The sequence below is a fragment of the Maylandia zebra genome, linkage group LG20 (assembly GCF_041146795.1).
Source record: "Maylandia zebra isolate NMK-2024a linkage group LG20, Mzebra_GT3a, whole genome shotgun sequence".
Classification (NCBI taxonomy): domain Eukaryota; kingdom Metazoa; phylum Chordata; class Actinopteri; order Cichliformes; family Cichlidae; genus Maylandia; species Maylandia zebra.
This window is the reverse complement of record NC_135186.1, coordinates 6,810,814-6,832,833: the sequence shown is the minus strand read 5'-3', so window position 1 is coordinate 6,832,833 and position 22,020 is coordinate 6,810,814. Positions and strand designations below refer to the sequence as shown.

At 40.8% G+C, this 22,020-nt stretch overlaps 1 protein-coding gene across 7 annotated transcripts in view; it reads right to left on the bottom strand.

The window, feature by feature from the left end:
• The window catches only part of prdm16 (PR domain containing 16), a 174,222-nt gene that overhangs the window by 57,857 nt on the left and 94,345 nt on the right, over window positions 1–22,020 (bottom strand). The window lies entirely within an intron of this gene.

Genomic DNA, 22,020 nt, shown 5'->3' with positions numbered 1-22,020 from the left:
AAACTGGAATAAGCCTCCTTCCGCACCTGTGAAACTTTTAAAAATACTTTTTAAAGACACTTTTATTCAATGGTCTAAAAGGCTCCTGTGTTTTGACTGTTTCCTAAACTGGGAAATAAATCAAAACAACTGGAAAACTTTAGGTAAGATTTGGAATGATCTTGTTGTTTTCTTTGACAAAGCTAGAAATGTTTTTTTTCAAGGGGTGAAACAGCTACAAGAATCAATAAGTTAAATGTAATAAATGTTCCTTAATCAGCCTTCTCCTTTACACGAGAGATGGTAATTGCACCTGTTCTTTTGGGGGAGTACTCAAGTGTGTCACCTCAAAATTTCATTAAGGGAATGATTATGTTTGTCATCACTGATGAGTTAGACACAAATAGCAGCTCCTGCCAAAAAGCATCAAGTAACAAGAAAACAGTAAAAATAAATAAAAAATAAATAAATAGGAATAATATCTTCACATTTGAACTGTCAACTCTAATAAAGAAAGTAAAAATAATTTAACATGTAAAGTGCACAGTGAAGTCTTTTTTATGACAGGAGCAATAATTTCTCTGTTATCTCGGGCTTTACAACACAGTTGGAAGCAAACAGCTAGGGCTGTTCGATATCGGATGACTATATAGGAACTTCTATCGTTTCATTTTATGCTATAGTTTGTTTCGTGGTGTCGCAAAATAAACTCTTTACGGCACTCTTTATTTTTTCATTGTTTTGATGGTGACTGTAGTGGCTATAATAATTTCTTAAAGTTCTCTCTTTCTCTTACATTTTATATAACCACAATACCGATGGCCTGTTGGTAAAACCATCGCGTGTCCACTTGTTTATGTTCCACATAAACCTTTCACAATAAAGCTCAAGATCCTGTTGAGACTTTTCAAAATAAACTGAATCACGTGAAAGAGCAGATTATTTACGGATGAGAAGTAAAAAAGAGCCGACAGGTGCTAAAAAATAAACCTTAGACTCAAACGTTAGAACAGGCTTTTCCCCGCAGCACGCTGTGTAACAAATACTCACAAAGAAAACGGCGGCCGTTACAACTTATGTCTCAAAATGTGTAGTTTCATGCATCGGTTAAAACACTCGACTCCAGGTACAGGACCCGCAGCTGGAAACACTTTACACAAGTCGAGCTGCCCGAGATTCACAGAATTTACAAAAAATGTTAAAATTTTGTGATTTATATCGTTATCGGACGATAGATGTCTTATATCGGGATGTGAGATTTTGGTCATATCGCACAGCCTTACAAACAGCTTGTTTCCAAGTATCTCTTTTGGTTTCTTGTTTTCTAAGAACTTATGAGAGTGACAGGACAAATCCTCTGAGGAAAAGGTGGAGGGAGGTGATGACTGATGGAGAGAAAATGAAAGATGAAGGTAAATCTCCCCAAATTTCATCTCCACAGGAAGGAAACTCACATTTAAAGAAAATAAAGAATGATATTATTTGTTAGCAGACTGAACAAAGACTTAATTTTGATAAGGTACAATATTCTACTGTATTATACATTTCGATTATATAAAGAGATGGGCAGCGTTACTGTAATCTGATTACTTTTTTCAAGTAACGAGTAAAGGGATTACTATTGCAAAAACGGTAATTAGCTTACTGTTACTTTCCCGTAGGAACGCTGCGTTACTGCGTTACTAAAACCGTGATTTTTTTGCGAGAATGTCTCACGACAGTGACGTAAGCGAGTGCGCCGTTGGTGACAACAGCTGTGTGCAGATCAACAGTGGATCATATATCGATTGTGGGAGAGAGTATGAGCGTGCAGCGTTTAAAGCGTGGAAGTACTGACCTTACTTTGAGTTTGATTCCATAAAAAGTGACAAAAACATTAGTGTCTGTTGTGCGTGGGAAGAAAACTTCTTTTTACAGCGAAAAAAAACCCTAAACAAGCTCCGAGTGCGCAACGACGTAATGGGAAATTCACAGAGAAACTCGTGGATTCTTCAACTGACCGCTGCGACACACCTGCACCAGGGCAAACCTCCGCCTACCCCACTCCTGCTTTACAGGTGAAAATAGAGCAACAGGGCCGCTAGTCTTTGATTTTATATATTTTCTGCTGTGTTTCACTTGCATCTATTTGAAAGACTGAGAGTAAACACAAAAAATATTTTATTTTATGTGCTGGAATGTGCAGAAAATAGGTTTAAATGTTAAACTAATTTCTTCAAGTCAGAGAATGGTGCATATAATTTAATTTTTGCTTGATGCATAAAGTTAAAGATTAAAACTGATAAAACAAGTTTAAAAAAAGAGACTTTTTCCATTTGATTACATTTTGTATGATGGATTATGCAGAAAAGGTAGAATTGGGCTGAAAGATCTATTGTTTTATTACCTATTCAGTTTGTAAATCGTGTTTTTAAAAAGTAACTAAGTAACTAAGTAATTAATTTCTTTTGAAAATAAGTAATCAGTAAAGTAACGGGATTACTTTTGGGGGGAAGTAATCAGTAATTAGTTACTGATTACTTTTTTCAAGTAACTTGACCAACACTGATTATATATGTGGATATAAGAAGAATTGTTTCCTTTTTTATTCATCAAACACTATTAGTGTAACCAGAGCCAAAGGACAAAGTGTTAAACACATTTTAATAGCCGTGCTCCATGCCTACTGTGCCATCCTCTATAGGTTTTACGCAACAGCTGGAGAGAATTACAGCAACGTAAGCTGTTGGAAAGCAATCCAGAGGTTTTGAAGAAACAAGCCAGATTTAGACCCAACATATAGCATTTTAAACCATAATTACACATGTAAAGCCTGAAAGGGGCAAAATAGAAAGTGTCTGGTAAAAAGCATAATTAAGACAAACTGATGTTGGTGGAAAAAGTCAGCGCTGGATCTTGCGTTGAAAAGAGGGGATTTTCCAGATTATTTTATTTTATTGTATTTGGAGTGGATATTTGGTAATTAACAAATTCAATTCTTGTAGATAAATTCCATGACAACATTCCTGAAATGAGCCTGAAAACAGTTTGTTCATAATTAGGTTTAATTCATTAGCATTCTTGAGTGCTTTCTAAAAAGACAGCAGACTATGAGAGATGTTTTAATGGTTTTATTCTGTAACTCTTCTATGGTAAGCTTACATGATCAATTCAAGATGACATAACCTACAGGTCAAGATGATGCTTACTACTTTATACAGTTATACTACAAATGATACAGTTCATCTACTTTGTGTAACAAGCTATTTTAGCACCTCTCCTTTTTAAAGGCATATAGGCTTTTGAGGCGTCTTCCATTTGATTGGCTTCCTCTTCTAAACTGAAGGTTTGAGCAGACGGTGGGTGAGGCTAGCATGTTCACAGACTTGTGCCTGACATGACCATGTTATCCACTGTCCCTGACATCATTTAGATTCAAGAGTATAAAAAAACACTCATATTTTCTCATATTTAATATATAAATATAAATATGTATATATATATATATATATATATATATATATATATATATATATATATATATATATATATATATATATATATATATATTGGGCAAAGCTTTACAGAGATAAATGTTTACCATTTGAAGAGAGATATATCAGACAGGTCACAAGTCTCAACTTTCCATTTCAGCTGTCAGCTTGAAGTTTACAATTCAATTTTACTGCTTAGGCCGACATAGTTACACACACACATACACACACACATACACACACACACTCACGCACGCGCTAACAAGTATTACTATGCGATGGATGGTAGTATGGGATGGTGTTTCCGCAGAAACAGTGGGAGGGATATTGGAGCCAGACGTGCAGAACTGTCAGGGTCTAGTGATAGGGATGGGTGTCAGTCACATCCCAGGGGTCCCCACATGTACGCACACACACACACACACACACACACACACACACACACACACACACACACACACACACACACACACACACACACAGAAAACATTATTGTTAACCCTTTTGCTCTCCATTGCACACAGATGAGTGTGATTTGATGTGCTGTACCAGATGTAAGTGGACACCCTTATTCCCCTCAATGAAGATATATTCCTGGCCAGAGGTGGATGTGGGGGTCTGACTCTGCACCTTTACCATGCGGGGCTCAGTCCACATCTGCTTCCCATCAGCTATAAGGCTTACCTTTTTAAGGCTGAGGCGAGGGCAGGCGGGGAAATGTAACAAGGGAGTGGAGGGGGGTGAGCAGAGTTTGGTTTTGGCTTGATTCAATTACTACCACCGCCATCAGAGAACATTCCCCCTCGGGTGTCTAGCTTTGAGTGTGCAAGTGTGCATGCATATGCATGTGTTTATGTTGCAAAGACCAAACTTTGTATTGGTCTTGGAGCATGTGCGCGTGCAGTGGTTAACAACCCAGGGTCATTGACATGTTAGATGGTCGCTCAGTGACCCAGGAAGGCCCCAGAAAAAAGTTGCTGGCCATTCTGCTATTTCTCACCTCTGCCTCCTCTGTGCTTTTCATAGAGAGATACAGAGAGGGTGGGATTACCATTGCTGGAGAAAATTTCTGAACTTAGTCTGGGGAATTAGTCGGGAATGTAAGTATCATATTAATTTTGGGGGGAAGTAAATTACCAACTTCTTAGCATAATAACATATCAAAACTGGAGTAAGTTTTGAAGGGTATTATTTACCCCAAATATTCACTCAGTGCCCATGATAACAGCCACTAACACATGGTCTGTGTGTTGGCAAAGGAGATAGCTGACAGCCACTCATCAGGACCCTTTAAAATAAAGTGGATGAATACAGACCAGAAAGAATTCTCCTTCTGCTTTATGTTATTTTCATGTAACTGCTGGTTACAATTACAGACAAGTCCTGTTGATACTTTGGTATTTACCAGCTGTCAAAAAATTGCAGGTTTCATGACTGTTCTATCATTTTTCAGTTTTCTTCAGTGAGAGAAACTTGAGTGTTACAAGGAGATTATTCTAACAACAAACCCAACCACCACAGAACAAGAGCAGTATACATTAAGTATAATTACACTCTTTACTAGTCTATGAACAGAATATTTTTTAATTGCTTTTTTCATCTTTGCTATAACAGTGTAAGACACATTTGATGTACTGACAGCTGCTGACATTATCTTTTAGAGGAAGAAAAACTCCTGCCGCAAAGTTCATCGGGTCTCCCTGCTCCTCTGCAAACTATGTGACATTTTCATTTTAATGAATGTCACACTGATAAGGAGACATATGTTAGTGATGTATGGACTGTTACACTGCTGCCGCTTATACAGTATGTATGAAAGATGACACAGCCTCTGTGAATGAATATGCCTCTCTCCAGCTTGAAGCCTCAAGCACTGAATCACATTATCTAAACAGTGCAAATGTTCCATCCTCCTCCACACATTTATAAATAGCATAAAATATGCTAATAAATGAGGCAAAAATATGAGAAAATACCAACTTTTTAGCAACCTTTTACCCCGCAGGCATGAATGTTTCTTTTAAATATTTACAAATTCAATCACTATAACTGCCTATGTGTTTTCATAGTACTCAATTAAACTGGTAAAAAATGAAAGAAATCTACTGAACAGCTCGCCACTCACTTCGTCCATATATTCGTCCCAAAAAACAACAACGATTAAAACCACAAAATGGGACAAAAACACAGCAAACAGCCAAAAAGCCTGGAGACGTACCACAGTGTTTATGAACATTTCTTACATAGAAAGCTTACACATGCTTGTTTTGCCTAGAAAAAAAAAATCAGCGCTTTGGTACTTTGGGTATTAAAAGTGCAGCACAGGCAATAAATTAGCCTCAATAAGATGGACATGTACATCGGAGTCCATACTTTTTCTAATAACCCTAACCAAAAATGGAGCTTGGCAATGAGCAATTTACTTTTCATTACAGATCCACCCTGAGCTCTGCGCAACACCATCTAATAGACTGTCTGACTCACATATGGGTTCTCTTCTATCGCTTTCCCAGCCCAAATGCTTTTATATCATAAATCAGTAGTAAAAACATCTCTGTGTGTAGCAGCTCCACTCGTCACATGACTAGCTTTGACCTTCTCCATCAAATATCTCTCACCTCAGCCTACTGTAGCCTTTAGCAGCGCTGCTAACCAGACGCAGATGGACATTTACAACTGACAGCACATGGAAAGAACTTTACACACCGAGTCGAACCTCAACACTGCAGCCTCATTTCTGGTGCCGTGTTTCTAACAGGTTCTGTTTTTGTAATTAACTGTCCTGCCCCATGAAAGAGTCCCTTTTCTTCTGCTTTTGACAAGGTCACTATAAAAATCAGAAAAAGAATTCGAACTCACAAATTCTGCCCATGTTGCAGTTTTAATGAAAAAAGAGAGTAGATGGAGTAGTTGCGGTGTAGAAAAAGGAAATTTAGGGATGCCATGTGTTATTAGATGGCTATAAATGACCGAGATTTTGCATCTTGTGCTTTGTTAAACAGCTTAGGCAATGTCAAAGGTTCAAAGATATCACAGAACTCAAAAAGTATAACTTCCAAGAGCTGAAATTAAATACACAGAGTCACCTTTAACCATCACACAGTCATGTTTGAAATTCAGACGTGACATGCAACACTTTAGATTCAGTTATCGTGCTCATAAAGCATTTGTACCTGTTTAATAAAACATGAAAACTGTCAGAGAAGATTATGTCAGTTATCTTTCCTGGGCTCTCCTTGTCTCTCCTCTTGTTAACCCTACTTGGCAGCCTCACACGCAGCCAGGGTTGTGCTGCAATGGGCAGACAAGGCTAAGACCAGGGATAAGGGAAAGTGCTTGGTAGACAACACGAGCTAATTTATAAAAGATACAGCGGCTGCCTGGTTTTCCAAAACACTGCAGGGGAACCAAAACATCCAGCAGTTGTCCAAACAGATTCCTCGCACCACTCTGCAGTGGACGACACAGCACTGCTATAATTTACACACACACACACACGCAAATGCACAGGCTCTCTCTATCCTCTGGCGCAGGAATTTATTTTGCTTGGGGTGATTGCTGTGTCTGCAAGTTCTGAAACCTTGTTAATGAATTTGAAACGGGGTCATGCGGGGATTGATGGGTGAGAATTATTTGTGTGTGTGCAGAAAAAGGGAAGTGATGTGGAGAGTTATTATGAGATCATGCAAGCTAAGCACCTTTGTTTCACTATTAAAGTCTGACATTATTTTTGATAAAAATGATCCACAGCGGAAGATACGATGATACGATCTGCAATATATCTGTGATAACACCACTGTTGCTACACACACACACACACACACACACACACACACACACACACACACACACACACACACACACACACACACACACACACACACGCACACACACACGTTTAGGGAAGTTTATGCATATCTATCACATGTGGAACTTTTCATGTCTTTCCTTTCTGCAGAGAGGAAAGTAAAGGATATGAAGCAATAGGGGGCGCCTGCACACAGCTGGACATGCAAGTAATGCCAGTGCACAGAGAATGCACACAAAATGTGAAAAGAAAAACTGTGTCCATGAAACATTTGTCTCATTGGGACATATTTGATGAAACATGTTCAAACATTAGTATATTTTCTCATTACGGCATTCTTTTGTTCATCACTAACATCTACAGCCCAATGTTCCCTGAGTCTCCTTTCTGGACACTAGCTGGACCAGTGTGTGCGGCTCAGTGTGTGCGTGTGTGTCTGTGTGTGTGTGTGTGTGTGTGTCTGTGTGTGTGCGTGACCACCACTCCCTTCTCATATCTGTCTCCCATCGCTCTGTCTTATCACAGCACACACATACCTCTGCATTGCCTCCTGTGATTGTGTAAAAACCCTGGGGCTTTTTTTCCCTTGTCACAGAGACAAGGAAGGGAAAAGTGAGTCTCGTTGCTTGTGACAATACTAGGGCGAGTGGGTGCTTTGGTGCTTGGGAGATTCTGTTGTTATAGGGACAAAACAAATAAAGTGTCAGCCATTCAAAAGATGGCAAGGCTCAAAAGGGTCAGGCCAAGCTAATTCCTTTAGAAAACAATCAACTGCCATGTTGTTCCTTCCCTCAACGAGCGCCTTGGCTTTCTTGACGCTGATGGAGATTTTGCAAACACTCTTTGCTGAATACCAATATTTCTAACAATGCTTCAATTGATGCATTTTTCAAAGCATGGCTTTGAAAAAAGATGCAAAACTATGAGAAATGAGGATCACACCATAGTGAATTAGAAATACTTGTTTTCTACTTGCAGAGTGTCTTTTGAACCCTAAAAAACCACCCAAAGAACCATTCATACTAAGAATCTGTGTTATTTCTCTGCTGCATAACTTGCATGTTGCGTAAACTCTCTATGGTCGTAATGTTGACTGTACTTCTTCAATATTTCTAGAAACATTTGCTAAACATTTGATGCCAGGTCAGGCAGCCAGCTCATTCCTGGCCTGCCATGTTGTTTAAAGGCAAGAGTCCAGAAGCTCCCTTTGCAGCAGAGAAAATTGCTGCTTTTACCTTGTGTTAGCACTGGAAATGGCTGCACTAGCAGGCTCAATACATAGGTCAGCCAGGATAACCCCCATATCCTGATTACTGACACAGAGTGCCCTCCGGAACACAGGCCAGCAATAAAAAAGGCTTCAGTGAGCTGCTGCAGACCCGCCTGCATGGATAGAATAGCTGTTTCGGACGGATGCTATAACTGTGAAGAGAGACATTAATCTACTGTGCTTTATTTCCTACTGTGCATGGGGCCATGTACTTAGGTACTGATAGAGGACTCCCCTACAAAAAACAAACAAACAAACAAACAAACAAACAAAAAAACATAATTTATAAAAAAAATGTCATGAGCAGTTAAAAAGGAAATATGCATGTGTGTAGAAATCAATAGGCTGAAGCAGAGCTGGCTTTGTTGCCACCACTACATTCACTTTGAGTAAACAGACTGAAATACTGAGATAAAAAATAGTAAAGAAGGAAAAAAAACAGGGGCTTTTAAATCTTCAACTGATATAGGAGAATGAAAGCCCTCCCACATGTCTATGAATATCTCTTTTATTATTACTATTGACCCAGTGCCATAAAGAATGGCAGGGGCTCTGCATTACTTTAGCCATGTGGATACTACTAAAGGGCAACAGACTCTCCAGCACAGAAACAAACACATTTATGTGCCTCCTCGGATTCAGGGCATACAAGGACTACCTCTTGAACAGATTTTGCACTAGAAAACCTTCATGGATTGTTTTTATGCATATTAATATTAATAATGACATTTCAAAAGCATAATAAGCTTGCTGAAAGACAGCCATTGTGAATCCCTTTCTGTTTGATGTGCAGTTACACATATGCAACGTGAGAAATAATAATGTTATAATAACTGACAACTCACAGTCAGCAGAAAACTGAAAACTGGAAGATGATAAGTTGTATGCCTCGTTACATGAATAAATGACAATTTGCTACTAACAAATAGCTTTTTCCACCACTAAGACAATGGCCTGGGACTACTTCTCTAATCATCTGTGTGTATGTGTGTGTGTGTGTGAGTGAATGTGTGTATGTGTGTGCGTGTGCACTGGGGGGACACTTTGATAAATGGCCAGTTTATGGTGCTGTCACACTGAGGACGTCTATGGGGAAATACTTCCCCACAAGCCAGTGTGTGTGTGCGTGTCTGTGCGCGGGTGTGTTTATGCGAGGAGAGGGGCACAATGCTCTGGTCATCTAATTGCAAGCCTTTGGTCTGGCGCATGATTAATCAAACTGATTGGATGGGGCAAATATGGTTTGTAATAGCTCAAAAAGGGAGAGGGTCAAAGAGAGAAATGGATTACTCTGTTTCATTTGAAGATATGTGTGTGTGTGTGTGTGTGTGTGTGTGTAGGTGGGTGAATGTTTGCACATGTGTGTGCACGTGTTTGTGCACAAAGGTGCAGAGGTGTGCACGAAGGGGGCTGGAGCGGGGCTGCTGTGTGTTTGAGGGTCAGAGGTCAAATAAATGGAACATGAAAGAGTAAAAACACAGTGCGGCGCTGCTGACACAGCCACAACCCAGTTAATATCTCACAGGGGCGACGCACTCACTGTGAGTACACTGACGTTTTTTTCTAGCGCGCACACACTCAACCGACAAACACATGTATCCCACCATGGTACACAGCAACGTTTGAGTAATTGAGCTGTGCCATTGCAGCTTTGTAATCGCTGACGTGTCTTTACATAGCCTTTGTGCCTGAACAATAGAGTTCCGGGACTAAGTTGTCGCTGGTCACAAGAAAGGCGGAAGAGAGAGAGGGCAAGAGAGAAAAAGGAGGGGGCAAAAAAGCAAACAAGCAACTCGGCCTGCATATATGGGTGCCACCTGGTCTTAGATCAATGCACTGACACATAGGTCATTTTTAATATGCTTTGATCTGCCGCCCCAGCTGGGCTGTGTGTTCGCGTTTGTGCGCTTCAGTGGGGGGGGTTGGGTTGTTGGGTGTGCCCGATCAAGCACATCTTGTTTCTGGACGCCGGATATGGTGTGTGAACTATCAAATTGTCCCTTTAATAGCCCCATTCTTCTTCACTCATTATCTCTTTCACTGCCTCCCTGGAGACGTGGAGAAGCAGACAAAGATGGACTGAAAATTTGAGGAACGGGTGACATGGGAGCAATTTTATGAAGCAATTCATTGTAAATGAATTATTTTAATTCACAGTCGATTTCTGCAGTCGTGAACTTATTGTTCGTGCTAGGGAAAGACTATTTGCTGTCCCGAAATAATTCATGTTAGCTGAGCCGAACCCCAGCGCCTATCACAATAGGCAGGAAAGAAAAATGCAAGCTCAGATAAGCATCCTTCAACATTTTTTGTGTGTTTTTCCATATATACAAACACAAACCATTAATCAAAGTCAATCTTGCTTCTCTCGGTCTCACTTTCTTCTCACGTAGTGCCACGCCACCCTCGTCAATCATGTGCTCCATATGAGAAAAACAACTCCTAACTGTGAGGAAGAGGTGGTGGCACACGGGAACATGCAGAGCTTAGTGATTCATTGCTCCCATTCAGAAAGACATGAAGATAATAGTACACACTCTCCATCTTTCTTTGCTCCTCACTCTCTTTCATTTTCTTGTCTCTTTCGCTCCATCTCTTTCTTCCCTTTCTCTCATTAAATCTATTCCACCCTTTAACCCTGTGGGCAGGTGCTACTGTAATTAGCCATTATTTGACTATCAAAAGTCAGGAGTTGATTAAATGGCCACAAAGCGGCGCGCAGAGCACTTTCCCTCTGAGCCAAGCCCCATAATTTCAAAAGCTTCTTGCAACCTGCTGAGGGCCTTTCAGGTCTATAAGACGCCGCTTCCGACCGCTGGTAAGAGCCTGTTGCCGGCAGTAATCAAAACTGATAATCTTACAGGAGAGAAAGGGGGGAGTGGGGTGTAGGTGGAGGAGAGAAAAGAGAGTGAAAGAAAGAAATGGTTGGGGGCTTTCGGGAGGTTGGAACTCAAGCAGAGAGCCTTCCATTAGAAATGTGTTGTGGCTCTGAGGGGGCCGGTGGCCAGCAAGCGGTGAAAAATGCTGCCTTCTTAAGGCAAGTGAATGGCATCTCTTTAGTGATTAGGAGCTGTAATAATGGGCACCCCTGCCTGTTAACCCTAAGTCCATTTTATTGCTAATTCATTTACCTGTTATTTCAGACATACTTGACAGGAGTCACCTGCTAAGAAGTCATGTTTGTCAGGCAGGTATGCCCATTAGCTGGGGATCTTAAATCAGCCTCACAATGGTGCTGGTAGGGGAGTAGAGAGGCTGGCCTTGTTGTTAGCAGATAACACCACACCACAGTTATCCTGACCGAGACGGAAAATCTTTTCTGCCCCAAAAATAATTGAACTTCATCCCCGGAGCGATTCTTAATTAATGCGTGTTTTTTTTCTTCTTTCTTCTTTTTTATTGTAAGTGGATTTTAAGCCAAGCTGATCTGCTTTTGAGCTCTGCTGTGAAAATCCTGTACACTCAGGAAAATATTACATCTGACCTGGCGCATTAAGGACAAAACAGCTGATTAAAAACGAGTTATGAAAACATGCAATAATCTCTTTTTGTGTGAAATTAAATGTGACTTTTGGACCCAAAGATCTGATTTTGAATTTGGTATAGTTTCAATTACAGCCTGACCTTTTGCATTCTCCCGATTGAATCAGTTTTCTCTGAGCAAAGCCATTAATAGCCACATAAATATTTGACTAGATATGGCTTATATTCAAATAAATCATGTCATATTCATGCTGCTATATTCCCCAAGGAGAAATGGGGCAAAATAATAATTTTGACTCCCTGGTTAATGTTCTGGATAATTCTCCCGAGGGAAACACTCTCTATGATAATATCCCCATATGAGCATCTTGATCTGAAATGTCACAGCTGAGATTTGAGTGGGGTTCACTCCCAGTGTATAGTGTATTCCCATAAAATGGAGCTGACTATTGACATATGTGACACTAGAACACAGCAAAATATGACGTGAATGTACTCTGTACGCTGTAAAAAAAAAAAAGCGTTGATTGGCGTTTTACATTTGGCTATTTATTTTTTCAGCAAGTACTTAAAACAGTAATCATCACTGACAAAGAAAGGATGTGCAATTTCATGTAAATTGATCCCTAACTGTCGTATCAGATAGTCCTTTCCTTTAGTGCCAAGGCACTGTCTGTAGGGTTCATATCAGCAGCGTGTAGGCCACGCTCTGTGACTGCAGTGAACTTCTCCCATTAGTTTCAGTGTTATTAGCAGAATAAAAGGATTATCCACTATGAATTACTGCTAGGACACAGAATACCCTCTCTTGGGAGGATGCTCTGTGTGAGCCTGCCTGCATCTGAGTGTGTGTGTGTGATATCCTCTCAGTGCCTGCCTCTCCTGGGATCCCCCACTCAGCCTAATCATTGTTTCTCTAACAGATAATTCTCCATGTCCTCACACGTGTCTCCTTGTGTGTTTGTGCATGTGTTAATTGGCACTGTGCTGGCTGAGTGTGCTCTTCCTTGTAATCACTTAATTAGGGGTGACGGCCCCGATGGTTGTTTACTCAATTAGCCATCCTCTTTAATTATCTAATTCACAGCAAGTCAACTGTCCTTGTTAGCACGCTCAAAGAAGTGATACGCTATGTATGCAGTATAACCGCGTGTGCATTGATGTACACGAGAGTCTAGAGCTCTGATGAATAAAACAACGCAGAGGGCAACGAGGTAGCTTGAAGACACGCATAAAAGGGAAGCTAGTGCTCCTGCTTAAGGCTACACACCGACAAACACCTAACAGATACTTCATCAGACGCTAGGTCATGCTCATGGACCGCATATGAGCGCTCGCCCACATGCCTCAGATTACCGGTGCCTTGATTCCCTGGGATTTAATCATGAAAGATAAAATCTACATCAAAAAAAAGAAAGCGAGTGAAATCTCATGGTGAGTATGATTGATGGTTGCTTTAAACGGAGGCGTCCAGGGCCAACTCTATTGTTTCTTTCTGACCAGCCATGCCATCCACCCCGCCACCTCCACCCCCACTCCTTCATGTGGATTAAGGCCTGCCGTTTATTTAACAGTTCATTTGAGCGAAGGGGCGACCAAGGTGAAGCCAGTGGGAGGCAAGAGGGGTTGGCAGGGTGTCTGTGCTGTGCCGTGGCAGGACGTCCCATGTGGGACAGTGCCAGGCTGCGCTGTGGGGAGACGAGACAGGGCCTCCCCAGTGGACTAATGCCCTGTAATGAAGATTAAGACTCAGTCAAAGACCATACTGTTCAGCTGAGATTGGAGGGAAGGATGGAAGGATGAAAGGAGGGGGAGAGGGAAGGAAGTGAGGATAAAGGATAAAGTAGGGATAGAGAGGACAGAAACCCTGCTTTTCAGAATGTGTTTGAGGGTGGATTATCCTAATTTGCAGCAACAGGTACAGATACCATCAACTATAGAGAAAAACCAGCCCATAAAATGAGTTGTTTTAAGGAGCTGTAATGCCACATATTTCACTTCTCTTGTGTGTATTCTACATCAAGATGTCTGAACCACTTTGGAAAAGGGGTTTTGTCAACAATGCGTTAAATGACTTAAAATCAATTAGCAGTGATATAGTAATGTGTAATTAGAGTTTTAAAAAAAACCCTTTAAACCCAAAAGATCTATTATTATCAACAATATCTGCTGAAGCAGTAAAAAGTTGCAAACAACCTGCATAAGATTATGGTTAAAACCATTTTTACCTCAACAATTTAATGCATTGAATCCAATAAAGAGATGCCACAGTTTTGACTGTGAAGTCAAAGACCACACTCTGTGAATACCAACACTAAAAAGTAAAAACCACTCCTGACAAGCTTCAAGCATTTCTAACATTAGACACTATTTATTACCATTTTACTTCCTCTTTGCTCTCCAAGAACATCCGGGGAAGATGTCTGTCAGTTAAAATGGTGTTTGTTCCACTTTCTCTCTCAGGTATTTAAGTGGTGAGGATGTGTACTTGTACTTGACAACTATGGTTACCTTAAAGAGAAAATGTATGCACTGCTAAAACAATAAGCTCCAAGTCTGCGGGGTTTTATAATATTCTTATTTAGGGATAACGTTTGTAGCAGGACAAGACAGGAAAAATACACTGATGCTTTATGAATCATAAAGTAAGTTTTACCTGCTTTACATAAAAGTGTGTTTTTCGATCCTTTGTGCAATCTTTGTGTTGATTTATTTGGATCCCCATTAGCTGTTACCAGCATTTTTGGGAGGGGTTAAAGATCCTGTGTTTTTTTTATCTTGAAGGCCCCATTTGCAAAATCCTCTTGGTTTTAGAGAAAGTTACTGATACATTTTTAGAACTACTTATTATTAAAAAAAAAAAACATTTTCTGGCCTATCTGGAGTTTAGATAGGCTTAAAACACACAAGCACACATATAGTATGCCAATATCTGTATGTGTATCTGGGGTTCTTTGTGGAAGTATCGAGATAGTTGACCAGAGCTGCTTCAACACATGACATGCTTCACTTACCACCCTGTGGCTAAAAGCTCCCCTAAGACCTGTTACACTGAGACACACTCCCTCTGTCTCCCGCCACGACCACATCCTTCACTTTTCTATTCCACTTCCACCTCCTCGTGCTCTTTTACTTTCCTCCTTTTCTCTTCTTTAATTTCTGATGAATTTTTAACATGTTTTGTCTACCTAAAATATTCCAGGGGGCAAAGTGATGCGTGGACACTGGGAAGGATGGATGGACGGGTGGGTGGGTGAAGAGAGAGGGGTATTTTTTTCACATGACCTTGTATTGACAGGGCCAGGCTCTTTCCCCCCACTCTCTGTCTCTCTTCTCCAGACGGGCCCTGTCTGTGACTGGGCTGGCAGTTCTTGCCTCTCTTGGGCATTCTGGCATTCCTCCCTGTCATGCCCCCCCATCCCCCTGCCTCCGGCTGTCTCTTGGTTTCTGTGTGTTTCCATCTTTATTGACACACACTCTCTTGCTTTAACTCCATCTCTTGCCAGTCTATCTATAGATATTGTGTTGCATCAACTGCTCACCGGCTCTCATTCTGTCTCCCTTTCTTTGGCATTCTCTTCGGGCTGATGGATGAAGCGTTGGGAAAAATAACAATAAATAGGAAAGTTATGCAAAGAGTCGGCGTGCTCTTTTCTAAATCAAGTAAACAACTATGATCAAAGCACAAAGTGCAGATGAATCTTTATCTCCCTCACTCGACAGGTGAAAGTATTTTTATAATATTTTATACTATTTTATATTATTTTTGACAAGCAGGACCACACAACTCTTTACTTTCACCCTCCCCCGTGCTTCTCAGTTTCTGTGGCAACACTATGTGGATCGTCATGTTTTTATCACCCGTGCTCGACCAGCCGACCCTCTGCATTCACTCTGTCTGCCTTAATGGACTCACTGCTCTTTTGACAGACAAGACTCTGTGTGTGTGTGTGTGTTTTATAGCAAATCACACAAGACAAGAATTCTGCATTAGGATTAAGAGAATCATGAGCATTAAAAGAAAATTCCACTTTCTGAAACGATGTATGAAAACCACCAAATTCGGGAAACAGACAAAAGTTGAATGCCACACACTGATGACTTACAGATCTGCAGATGTAGCCCAAGCTGTGATGAAATTGTGTGATGGTCCATTTAGGCTACTGTTTGAGGAAGGGGGCTTCTGGATTTGAGTGCTGATTTAAAGTTTGAAAAATAGGAAACAAAACAAGTGCAAAATGTTTTCAGGTTGATGATGGTTCTCTCGGCCTGTTTACTATTGTTTCTCATTATTCATAGGAGCTTATATAAAAACCTGACTAATATTACATGAAATGACAGTAAGGTGACAATAAGTTCAACCGTTCTAGAGGGAGGTTTCAGTCTTTTATACTTTTAGACTTGTGTTGAGAAGATTGCAGTCAGGGAATACGAGTGTCCTCGCAAGCATAGTAAAATTGAATGTGTGAGGTCAATATGTGTGAGGAAACTCATCTGACAGCCCCCGCAACTGTCAGAGTATCACCCTCCTTCTTTTGTTGGGTGACCCTAGAGAATGTGGTGGGAATGGCCACTGGGAGAGAGATTACGACGAGACAAAGACTGCGAGAGGGAATGAGTGAAGGATGGAGAGTGAAAGGCAGAAGAAAATAAAGTGAGGGATAGAGAGAGAGAAAGACAGAGGTCAGAGAGCCAGCTGATGTGAAAGTGCCTCCGATCACCTCGTGCTTCTCCTCCGCCCCCTCGCTCTGTCTCTCTCTATCTGTTCCACTCTTTCTTTCGTTCGTTCCCACTTGAATTCCTCTCCCAGCGCTTCACTCCGATGTGACGTTGGTTTTTGATTGACGATAACAACAGAGATGCGTCAGTCAAAGCCCACACACGCTGCACACACACACACACACACACACACACACACACACACACACATACACGCGCACACACACACACAAGTTAAAAGTGCCAATGGGAGTTAAAAGTGGCACTCGAGAGAGCAAATCCACACACACACACACACACATGAGTACAGTAACACACAGCAGCAGCCTCTGAGTGAATGCTCCTCACAAGGCATAATGACAGCATTCTGCAGTAACCATAGTTGGGACAGTTCCCACAGACAAGACAGGCAGAGAAAGAGAAAGACCATTTCTTTCTGTCTTCACCTCTCCTCCTACTCCCCACCTCTTTTCCAACAACCCTGACTTTGTCTGGAGCATGTGACCCTCCACAAATCAACACTATTGGCTAACAAAGTCTGGACAAATGAATTTTCTACTGTCACCAGTGACTCCAGACATATTTAGTAAATGCCCCCCCCCCCCCCCCAAAAAAAGAAAAATTTATAAAAAATTCTATCTCTGGGACTAAATTCTTATGCTTCTAAGACATTTTTAGCTTCACCCGAAGCATCTTAAACTGCTCCTGCAGCATTATTGCTACGTAACTCATAAACCATCATTAAACAGCTCCGTTTGTAGAGACTGAGCTGAGTGTGCATTTTGGGCATTTGATAGACAGATAATGTACTTATCAACCTTTTACTTTTATACACAGTACAATATCAGGAGGCAAAGGTTATGAGCTAGAAGATCTTCCTGCAGCATTTGCTCACATACATGATTTCTCTGCTTATCTGCCTGTCTGTCTTTCTGTCTCATCTTTCCATAACCTCTACACAAACTATCTACGAGCTCAGAGTTGATTATCTCCTGGTTTCAGAACACTTTCTTCCTCTCATTGGACCAGACACAGTGCAGCATTTTGTGGTGTATATTTTAAAGGGGGGAAGGGGATGACAGTGGTGATGTGGTGGTGGTGGTGCTGGTGGGTGAGGGGGTGGGGGGCACGGAGCCAAGTGAAAACATGTCACTCAGGCCCCATTAAAACGTAACCCTGCCCAGCAGAAGAAAGAGACCCATATCATCATTAAGTCATCTCGGGGCGAAGCAAAAACCACAAATATTATTCCTGCAGCCCCCCGAACACCTAACACACACACACGCATGCTTACACACTCCTCCCTTTTCTTTCCTTTAGATGACAAGGAAGACGGGATGATTGGAGCTGTGCTGTGTTTGCACACTGCCTGAGAATGACAAGAAGATGTTTGGGAACTTCCTGATCCTGGAAAGGTTTATATATTTTTTGATAATTACAAAGTTCAAGCATAAGTGAGTGACTATCTATCTATCTATATAGAAGTTTTTCTCTCAGCCCACAAAAAATTACAACATTTCACAGAAAAGCAACACAAATTCATATTCATGAATTGATGACATGTGATTTACTTAAAATTACTGAATTATCCCAAAAAAAGACATGCAGTTATTCATTTTAGCTCTCCATTAGTGTATGCATACCTCACATCCTCTGAGTGTAACAGAGATGTTTTGTACAATCCAACTTTAGACCTGCACTACGCTTTGTGCTGATGCGTGTGTTTGTGTTTGAAGCACACATGCACAGAGCCTTCCCCTGAAACCAGGGGGTATTTGTGACGTTCAGCATTATGAAAAATGACTTGCCCCCGTGGCACACTGGGGTGGCAGTGATTATAATATCCAGATAATCATTTCAAACAAATTATCATAATTATCAATCAATCATGAGCCTATTTAAGCAGGCGGAGGCATGGGGGAGTGTGAGGCTGTTGGACGAGGGTAAACCATGGCCCGAAGCGCTGGATCACTTCTGTGACCCATGAGCCTCCCTCTGTCCACATAATAGCCCTCATACATTTAGGGTCATTTAGCTTGTGTATTTAGAGACTCAATTCCCCAGCTTGATATGGAGAAGAAAAAAAAGATACTCAGTGTGTGTGCACACACACCCATAGACTCAGAGCTGCAGCTGATCCCCATTTGGCTCCCTAGGCTTTCAACATGGAATGGGAAAAACCTACTAGGTCAAAGTTCATGTCAACCCATGTCATATTCCAATTTGCAAACTGCATTTACCCTGCAGATTAAATAAAGTCTGGTGCTTAAGTGTGAATAAAAGTATATATGAGGGTCCCTGCCGAGCACAGAATGAAGACATGTTTCACTATGAGGAATGCATCAATGCAATATTGATACATTAGGTGACTGTGCCCACCTATTGTCAGACAAAAAAGAGAGGAAGAGCGACAAGGAGAGTAACAGATTTAAGAGATCGTCTTAAACAGATAGTTCCCTGTATCGTTTCACAGAAAATCCCCTGTGAAAAGCAGTGCGAATTGATTCAATCTCAGTGGTATTGAGAGGTGAATGAATGGGTCTTGGCGAGAGAGACAGAGAAATTGAGAGAGAAAGAGAGATAGAAAGAGAGAGAGATAGATAGTAGCCCTTCGGGGGAGATGATCGTCTTGGGAAAAAAGCAATCAGTGCTCATTGATTTTCTCTGCTGGTTGAATGGAGGGTGTCTATCTGGAAGTCATTATCTGCCATCTGATCTGCTGGAGTGTTTACACACGTCGGTGTGGACAGCAGCGCTCTTCTGAAGATGAGGATTAACACACACAGAGACCCACAGACAGACGAACACGCACACACTGCACAGACTGTGGTCTTTCCCCCTGCTCCGTATCTAACTACCACCCTTAAATCCAAGAAATCTAAAAAGAAACACAAGTCCTCCAATACCCTATTAATGTCCACACACACACACACACACACATACACTTAAGTGTATGAGTGTGTGTGAAAGGGAATATACATAAGCAGGGCCTAGACAGCTAAACAGAGAGATAGTCCTGTTTTGTATAGCCAGACCAGACCAAGCCAAACAATCCCTGATCCTATCACCAATAGCCCCTGATAGCAATCTATAGCTACAACAACACCATCCTATGTGTCGAGAAAAAGAGATGGATAAAATGAATGGAAGAAGATGGAGAGAGTAAGCAAAGGAGGGATTCAGATAACAGACCTTTTTATTTGCCGTGTGTGTCTGTGGTGTAAAGATGCATGCATGGAAGCCAGTAAAAAACGTCATACATACAAACATCGACACTCACAGACATACACACACACACACACACACACACACACACACACACACACACACACACACACACACACACACACACACACAGCTATAAGGTCAGCACTGAGCAGCTTTTAGTAAGTGGAAGAAAGAAGCTGCAGTATTATCTTTGCTTCTATTTTATCCCCTGCCTTATCCCTGGCTCTAATGGTGCCTCCCTCTAGCCTTTACTCATCTTTGAGACTGACACATTAATATGAAATTTAACTGGAATGTTAGCACAAGGAAAGGACAAACTTAATTTATATTTCTATATAAGATTACAGTAGGGTTACTATTAAATCTCTTGCAATGTGAGAGAGCGTGTGCTGATTTAGATTTTTTCTTTTCTGATCTATTTGTGCTTTTATTTTTCTTGAAATTTCATTTATTTTGTTAATCTAATTTTTATTTGCTGCATAGTTTTCTACAAAAAAGAAAGTCATATATTACTATGCAAAATTACCATAAAATTACACGATCCAAAGAACCAAAAGTGAGTCATATTATCATCTTATTCTTTAAGTCATACACTTCTGCCCATTTTGTGCAGGGGCTGGTAACCTGCCAATACAAAATAATCTGAAATCGTTAACGGTAACGCAATAATACACACAGTGGCAGTATGTAGATATGCATTACTATATATAACATATACATATATATACATATAGATAGATAGATAGATAGATAGATAGATAGATAGATAGATAGATAGATAGATAGATAGATAGATAGATAGATAGATAGATAGATATACATAACTACAACTCTGTTCGCTGGAATGTGGCGCAGTGTAACAAATGAGAACTAATAACCCGCAGTTATGCAAACACATTTCTCTGCAATGAACTAGTTTATTCACAAGTTACGACTAAATTAAAATTCTGCCTTAATCAAGCATAGCAATGGTAATGACACAGTAGAGGCAGAAGAAGCTGGTGTTTGTGTGTGCGTGCATGCGTGCGTGCCCTCTGTTTGTGTGTGACTGCATGCAGATGAATGAGTCATGTCATAAGGAATGGCTCATGCATAATTTCATTCATATTCATAACAGGCATGTGGTCTGCCACCGCCCGATGAGGGCCCACCGCAACTCACACACTGCATAATGAGATGTGGCCAGTGTGTTTTTGTGCGTGTGTCTGTTGGTCTTTTTTTATTAACCATAGGTAGGCATGTTGTAAGCCTGTGTTCTGTCATCTGTGTGAGCCTCAGTGTATACACATTAAAACTCTATGCTCCTATCACTGCATGTATGCAAACGCCTAAGCATGTGAGTGTGTGTGTGCCTGCTGAATGCTGACTGGAGTGCATGGGTCACTCTTATGTGGAAGGTGGTTGGTAGTTTATAAAACCAAGTAGGTTTTTCCACATTGTACGAACATGTGGGGAAGACGGAACAGCCCAAACCACTTGCGGTCAACTCTTAAAATAAGCTCATTGACTAATGTAGGATTTCAAATCAACCAAGCAGTCAGTGATTTACATGCCTGCCTGTTTATAGATGCCACAGCAACAGGACCCTTGACCTGAAATGCAAATGAGTACACTTATTTCATATTTCTTTTCTAAGAGCCATAATTATAAACTGCACTAAAAAGACTTGAAGTAAATTTTGCCATGCAGATGTTCAGTCCTCTTCCACAATTACTTATTCAAAGGTAGTCAGATTTTTATATTAAAAAAGCAGCCTACTCATATTTGACCATTTTGTCATGTAAGATAACACAAAGGTAAAAATATAATAAATGTTGCAGCAATGCCATCTCAAAGATCTGAGAGCTACTATAACACAAGTTCAAGCAATCTAAAGGCAAAAAAAAAATTCAGCTCTCAGTGGGTTTTGCTTGTTTTGGTGGGATACTGTAAATATATATTGCTAAACAATATAACTTACTGCTGTTGGTTTTTCAATAACTGATTCCGACTACTCGGTCACTGACTTGAGTTGGCTATGCCTGCAATGGCTTTAGTATTTCTCAGAAAGAGCGTGCCCT